Source organism: Catharus ustulatus, unplaced genomic scaffold (genome assembly GCF_009819885.2).
Source record: "Catharus ustulatus isolate bCatUst1 unplaced genomic scaffold, bCatUst1.pri.v2 scaffold_95_arrow_ctg1, whole genome shotgun sequence".
Classification (NCBI taxonomy): Eukaryota; Metazoa; Chordata; class Aves; order Passeriformes; family Turdidae; genus Catharus; species Catharus ustulatus.
Window position 1 is genome coordinate 845 of NW_024879559.1, and position 6,191 is coordinate 7,035.

The 6,191-nt window shown below is 51.9% G+C and overlaps 1 long non-coding RNA gene across 1 annotated transcript; it reads left to right on the top strand.

The window, feature by feature from the left end:
• Window positions 1-3,561: 3,561 nt before the first annotated feature.
• LOC117011574 lies at window positions 3,562-4,427 on the top strand. Its single transcript, XR_004421018.1, has 3 exons — window positions 3,562-3,834; window positions 3,960-3,998; window positions 4,384-4,427. It is a non-coding gene; the product is annotated as an uncharacterized LOC117011574 (long non-coding RNA).
• Window positions 4,428-6,191: the final 1,764 nt, after the last annotated feature.

Here is a 6,191-nt window from a genome sequence, read left to right on the forward strand (position 1 = left end):
TGTTTCCTGGATGTTTAGCACAACTGCTGCTACAGTTCAGAGGCATCCTGGCCAGCCCTTGGCTGTCACATCTAGTTGCTTAGAAAAGTAAGCAACTGCCCCTCGATATGGGCCTAAACCTTGGGCTAGTATCTCCAGGGCAATCCCGTGTTTTTCATGGGAAAACAGAAAAAATGGTTTACTTACACCTGGCACTCCCAGAGCTGGGGCTGACATAAAAGCCTTCTTAAATTCGTCAAAGGCTCATGCAACCTCTTTTGTCCATTGAAGGTCTCTGTTCCCTGCTGCAATGAGAGCATAGAGTGGTTTTACAAGCAGTCCATAATTACAGACCCACAATCTGCACCACCCTGTCATTCCTAAAAGGGTTCGCAGTTCTTTGATTGTCTCAGGTTTTGGAGTGGGCATATCGCTCTTTACAACTTTGGCCCAAGGTCTATTGTCCAGCAGTGATCTCATATCCCAGGCAGATCACTTTCTCTTTCACTACCTGATACCCCATACCCCTGGAGTCCCAGAAAATTTGGGATGTTTACTGTCCAGGTCATGTATGTTTCTTCTGTCTGGTTGGCTATTAGGAGGTCATCTAGGTACTGGCAACAGCCTTCCTTCTCCAGGTTGGGCTTCCCAAGCCTTCAGGTCCTTTGTTAGTTGCTCTCCGAACAAGGTGGGTGAGTTCTTAAACCTTGAGGCAACCATATCCAAGTGAGCTGTGTTTTGCACCCGCTCTTAGGGCTTTGCCACTCAAAGGCAAAAATTTTCTGGCTGGTTTTATGGAGAGGGAGGCAAAAGAAGGCATCTTTCAAATCTAAAACAGTAAAACAGGTTAGCTCAGGTGTTAAGCATGTTAATAGAGTATATGGGCTGGCCACTACAGGGTGAAGTTCCTCAGTCATCTTAGTGATAGCTTGTAGATCTTGTACTACTCGATATGAGCCATCAGGTTTTCAAACAGGTAAAATGGGAGTGTTAAAATCAGATTAACACTCTTTTAACAATCCTAATTGCAGAAAATTTTCAATTCTTGGCCAATTCCTTCTCTATGTTCCTTTTTCAAAGAGTATTCTTTCACTCTGACTGGTTGTTTTCCTTCCTTAATTTCATTAATATAAAGGGGGCATTTTTTGCCCTCCCTGGAATATCAGAGGCCCATACTCCAGGAAATACTTGACTCATTATTTCTTCACAAATTTCTCCTTCAGTCATTGTTAATATTAAATCTAATGCTTCTACGTATTTTTGATCATTTACCTCCAAAGTAATCTCCCCATTTTCTTTAAATGTAACAGTTGCTTGTAATTGTGCCAATAAATCCATACCCAGGAGCAGGTCTGGGGAGTTGGGCATATACAGAAACTTATGAATGCCCATTGTTTTCCAAATTTATACTTTAAAGGCTTACAGAAATATGCTTTTTCAGTCTGGCCAGTTGGCCCCCTTTCCACTATATACTTATCCTGCACAGGCATTAAAGCTTCATTTAGAACTGTGTGGGGACAAGGGCCCTGGGGAGCTGTGGGTGAGTCCCACTGAGGGACAGTGCTGGAATGGGAGACTTGTTGGGGATGGGTGTGAGATGTTTCTGGTGTAAGAACCCAGAAACTTGGGATTTTTGATCTTTCTGTGCTTTCTCGCAATGACCCCCAGGAGAACACTACTTTTGACCTGAGACCTTGGAGAAGTCTTCCAAATTCGAGTGATGGAATTAAAACCATGGGTGTAGTTATAATAGAAATGTGTGATTCCACATCGTGAATGGTTTGGAATTCGGAGGTTTTAGAATACAGTAATGGGCATAGGACAAGATGGGGGATTTTGGGTGGTGTCTCTTTCTGCCTTCTTCCTTCTTCTTCATGATTTCAGGTAGTAGTTTCTGGTTGGACAGTTAGTGCTGCTCTGTGGGTCAAAGGTGTTTGCTTATTTGGTCAAAAGTATAAACAATATAGGTGTTAAGTCCCTATTAAACTGTTTAGCTTTTAAAGGCCTTGTAACTAAGTAGATTGAGGTCTCCATTTTGCTTGCTTTTGCTTGCAGAACTCTCTGTACTTTAAATAACATTTAATAAACAACCAAGCCAGAACACAAGAAATTATTCCTCTTCGTGTTTTAATCCTGACTCTGAGTGAAGACAGAATAAAATGAAGACAAGCCACTAATTAGTGCAGTTACCCAGTTTGCACCTGGCACCCCTCTGTGTGTGGTAGCTGTGCAGAGCAGGACCCAGGTGCTCTGGGAGGGCTCAGTGGCTGCAGGTGTGACAGGATGAGGGTCAGCCGCAGGGACAGGGGATATTCCCACCTGGACTCCACCCTGGGCCTGGAGATGGGGACCAGTTTGGGCCATGCAGGGCAAAAGAATAATGGGGTGGTGTGGATGTGGGAAGCAATTCTCCAAACTTCAGCCTTGTCTCAGGTGATCACCATTTCCCAGTGCTGCCCAGCGTCTCCAGTGCCCCGGACATCCAAATGACCTGGCTATTTCCCAGGTTCATGACACTGTTGTCTTATCATGTCCCAGTTTTCTAAGATTCTGGAGTCTTCTTGTCCCAAGAAGAGGGGTCAGTGCAGCCCCTGTTTCTCCATGAGGCACGAGGGGAGAAGTGACGATTCTGCTCAGAGCGGCTAGGTGAATATCTGGGGTCAGCTCTGGGATATGTTGAAGGAAAAGCCCTTGGAGGGGAGAGGACATGGGGAGTGAGGCACTAGGGCTGTTGGAGGATGGATTATATTGGAGTGGGGGCTGTCCCCACAGGGTGCCTGGCTGCCTTTGGATCCCTGCCTGCACCCCTTGGCCCCCGGCTGCCCAGTCCCCTCCAGGGGCAGCTGCCCCGTGCAGGAAGCTGCAAGGATGTGGGCAGGGGGGCTGGATCCGTGCCACAGTTGGGATGGACTCTGTGCCAGGGCTGGGCTTGTGGCCAGGGCTGGGGGCTGTGCCAAGCCTGGCTTTGGCCTGGGGGCTGTCAGGGAGGGCGCAGGGAGGAGTCCCAGCAGGGATAAAGGTGCTGCTGCCCTGCTGCAGCCTCAGCCAGTGCTGCCCAGAGTGAGAGGAAGATGAAGGTGGCTGTGCTCAGCGTGGCCCTGCTCTTCTCCATCCTGCTGTGCCTCCCGGACACAGAATGAGGTGAGACAGCAGCCAAACGCTGTCTGCGTACCCTGCTCTTCTGTAACTCCATCCCATCCCCATCCCCATCCCCATCCCCATCCCCATCCCCATCCCATCCCATCCCATCCCATCCCATCCCATCCCATCCCATCCCATCCCATCCCATCCCATTCCTTTAAGTCTCTTCAGGAATTCCCTCCCTGTCCCTTCTCTGTGTCCTGTCCAGGCTCCCCAAACACCTCCCCTTGACCATTCCCAAGGCCTTTACTTCTGTGTCCCCCTTCAATCCTTTGCCTTTCTTCCTGGACTCTGGACACTGCAGCAGGGTCCCCTTCAACAATTCCCTGACTCACCCCCCCCTCCCCAAATCCTCTGTGGGTACTGTAGATTTGTACCCACCCATCCTCGTTCTTCTGTCCCCACCCAGTCCCTCCCTTGCACTCCCATGTCCCTGCCCTGCAATTCCTTTCTCCTCCCCTGTACCTCACACTGAGCCACTTCCACGCCCCCCAGCCCAGTCCCTTGGGCTCTCCACTGACCCCAGTTCAGTGTCTTTGGGTCTCCCCCCACCCTAAACACATCTCCTCGGAGGCCCTGAGTTCCCACCCCATTGTTCCCACCCTGCTCCCTGCACCCGTGTCCCCCCACAGCCCCACAAAGTCCAATCCTGACCAAACCTTTGCTCTCCTTTCCCAGGCGCTGCTGGAAGGAACCCAGGATGATCTGCGGGAGGTGAGTGGGGTGCTGGGATTGGAGGGCATCCCCTCAGGGAATTTGGGGGGCAGTTGTGTCCCCCCATCTCTCACTGGCACCGGGGCCATCCCAGTGCCCAGCGAGATCTCCTGTTCTCTCTGCAGATTGATTTAGACAATGTCGCCATCCTGGAGACGCCTCTGGTGGGTACCACGAGTTCTGCCAGTGCCAGACCCTCCCCTTGCATGGCCACCACACCCCAGAGCATCCCAGTGTGTCCCAGCACAGCACAGTGCACCCGTACTGACCCACCAGACAACTCCCCTGCCCTACAGATCCTCCCCTTTCCCTGATCCCCATTCCATTACCATCCCTGTCCCCTCAGCACCCTCCTGGATGTCCCACGACACAGCCCCTGCCCCAGCTGTGCCTCTTAGCCAGGTCCCCAGTGCTTCTGGGCAGGGGCACAGCAGCTCCTGCACCCCATTGCTCCCCACAGGCCCCTTCCCCAAGCCCCCGTGCTTTCCCCCACCTCCCAGTGCAGCCCAGTGCCCCCAGTGTGTCTCTAACGCTGTGTTTGTCTCCCAGCCCCCAGTTGTTGAAAGGCTGGAGGCTGCTCTGCGACAGAAGCAGCCTGGCTGCCTCTCTGGGTGCCTAGGTGAGCCGTGCCTGCAGGGAGAGGGGTGGGGACAGGGCCCCTCTCATATTCCAGTGGGCACCAGAAGGTCACCTTCTGGGGTTTGATTTTTAGCATTGTAAGTTGTGTCCTGATCCCCTCTGGTGGCATGAGGAGATGATCATCCCTGGAGGGCCCCCTGACCCCTTTGTGCCCAAGGCCATTTCCCCTGCATAATCAATAAACCCTTTGAGCAAATCTTTGCTCTGTGTCCATCTGTCTGTGTTCGTGGCTCTGGATTTCTTCCTTTCCTGTAGCTGGGGGGAAGTCAGGTCAGGTCCAGTTGCTCCATGCAGAGCTCTTCTGTCTGGACCCAATCCGTGCTCTCCCCTGGACCAGTTGTGTATTGGGAGTGTTTCAGGGTCCAGGGGGAGTGGGTTAAGTTGGTGGGTGGGTGTCCAGGTTGAGGTTGGCTGCGAGCATGGCAGGAATGGCCCTGGGTTGAAAAATAAAAAAAATAAATTAAAACCAAGTTTTCTTTTGATTTCCTTTCCCCCAAAATTCTTTATTTACTCAAATAAAATTGCTTTATTTAATAAAAAAAAAACTGTTACAAAAATCTTAATATGTAAAAGTATGTTTAATAAAAAGTCTTTATTGGTCTTGAAAGTTTGGTTCCCTGGCAGGTTGGGTTTGCTGGGTCTACCAGTCCCAGGGCCATGTGGGGCTGTGGGGTGTCCTGGGTGTGGGGCCATTCATGGTCACCTGGAGTGCCTGGCCATGGTAGGGAGGAGCCACCACGATGTCCTGGCAAAGGGCAAGAGGTTCTATAGGCTCTGGGGTAATTTTTGGCAACCAGGTCCACCAGCGCCTGAATTGGGTGAATTTTGGGATGGGCTGGGTACATATGATGTCCCCAGCTGTCCTGGGAGCTCAGCAGGGACTTGGTAATGTTCGCTGACTCCAGTTCCAATCCTGAAGGAGCCGCTGCTGCAGGCACTACCCTGGGGCAGCTGCACAGCAGAACTGGCAAAAGGAATTGCCCTTGCAGAGAGGTAAGTATCCCCACCACAGGGATACTCTGCTCTCTCATCCATGGGGCACAAAGCCACAAAACTCCAGGGGAAAATCTTCCCCCATGGGCAATGTGGCTTCTTGGACAAGTTCCAGAGCAAACAGTCAAGGCAGTGGCCTGACAGGTTTTCCCAGCTGGCCCACAAGACATCTCTGATGGATCCACAAGAAAGACAAAGCAGAACCCTTCACTGATGTCCTGGAATGTCAAACAGGAATCACAGCCATGGAGGGCTCTCAGGAACCACTTCTCAGGGTATTTTCACTTCTTGGATGCCCAAGATGTCAGAATGTCTTCCTGGTGCCTCAGGCTCTGGGCAAACAGGGCTTATCAGAGATGCTGGCAGGGGACCAACATCCCTCCCCTGACTGGGCACCTCTGTTTGCCCAATTAGATCCCAGTGGCTGCCTGGGGACAAAAACCCATTCTCTGTATCCCTGGGGATGGGCACATCCTGCTCTGGGCCAGTGCAGGCCTTGTTTCAGGGCATTGCAGAGACCCTGTGTGGGGACAAGGGCTCTGGGGAGCTGTGGGTGAGTCCCAGTGAGGGACAGTGCTGCAATGGCAGCCTTGTTGGGGGATGGGGTCCCTGGCACCCCCCGTGTGTGGGAGCTGTGCAGAGCAGGACCCAAGGTGCTCTGGGTGGGCTCTGTGGCTCTGGGTAGGACGGGCTCAGCCCCAGGGCAGGGGACATTCCTGTCTCTG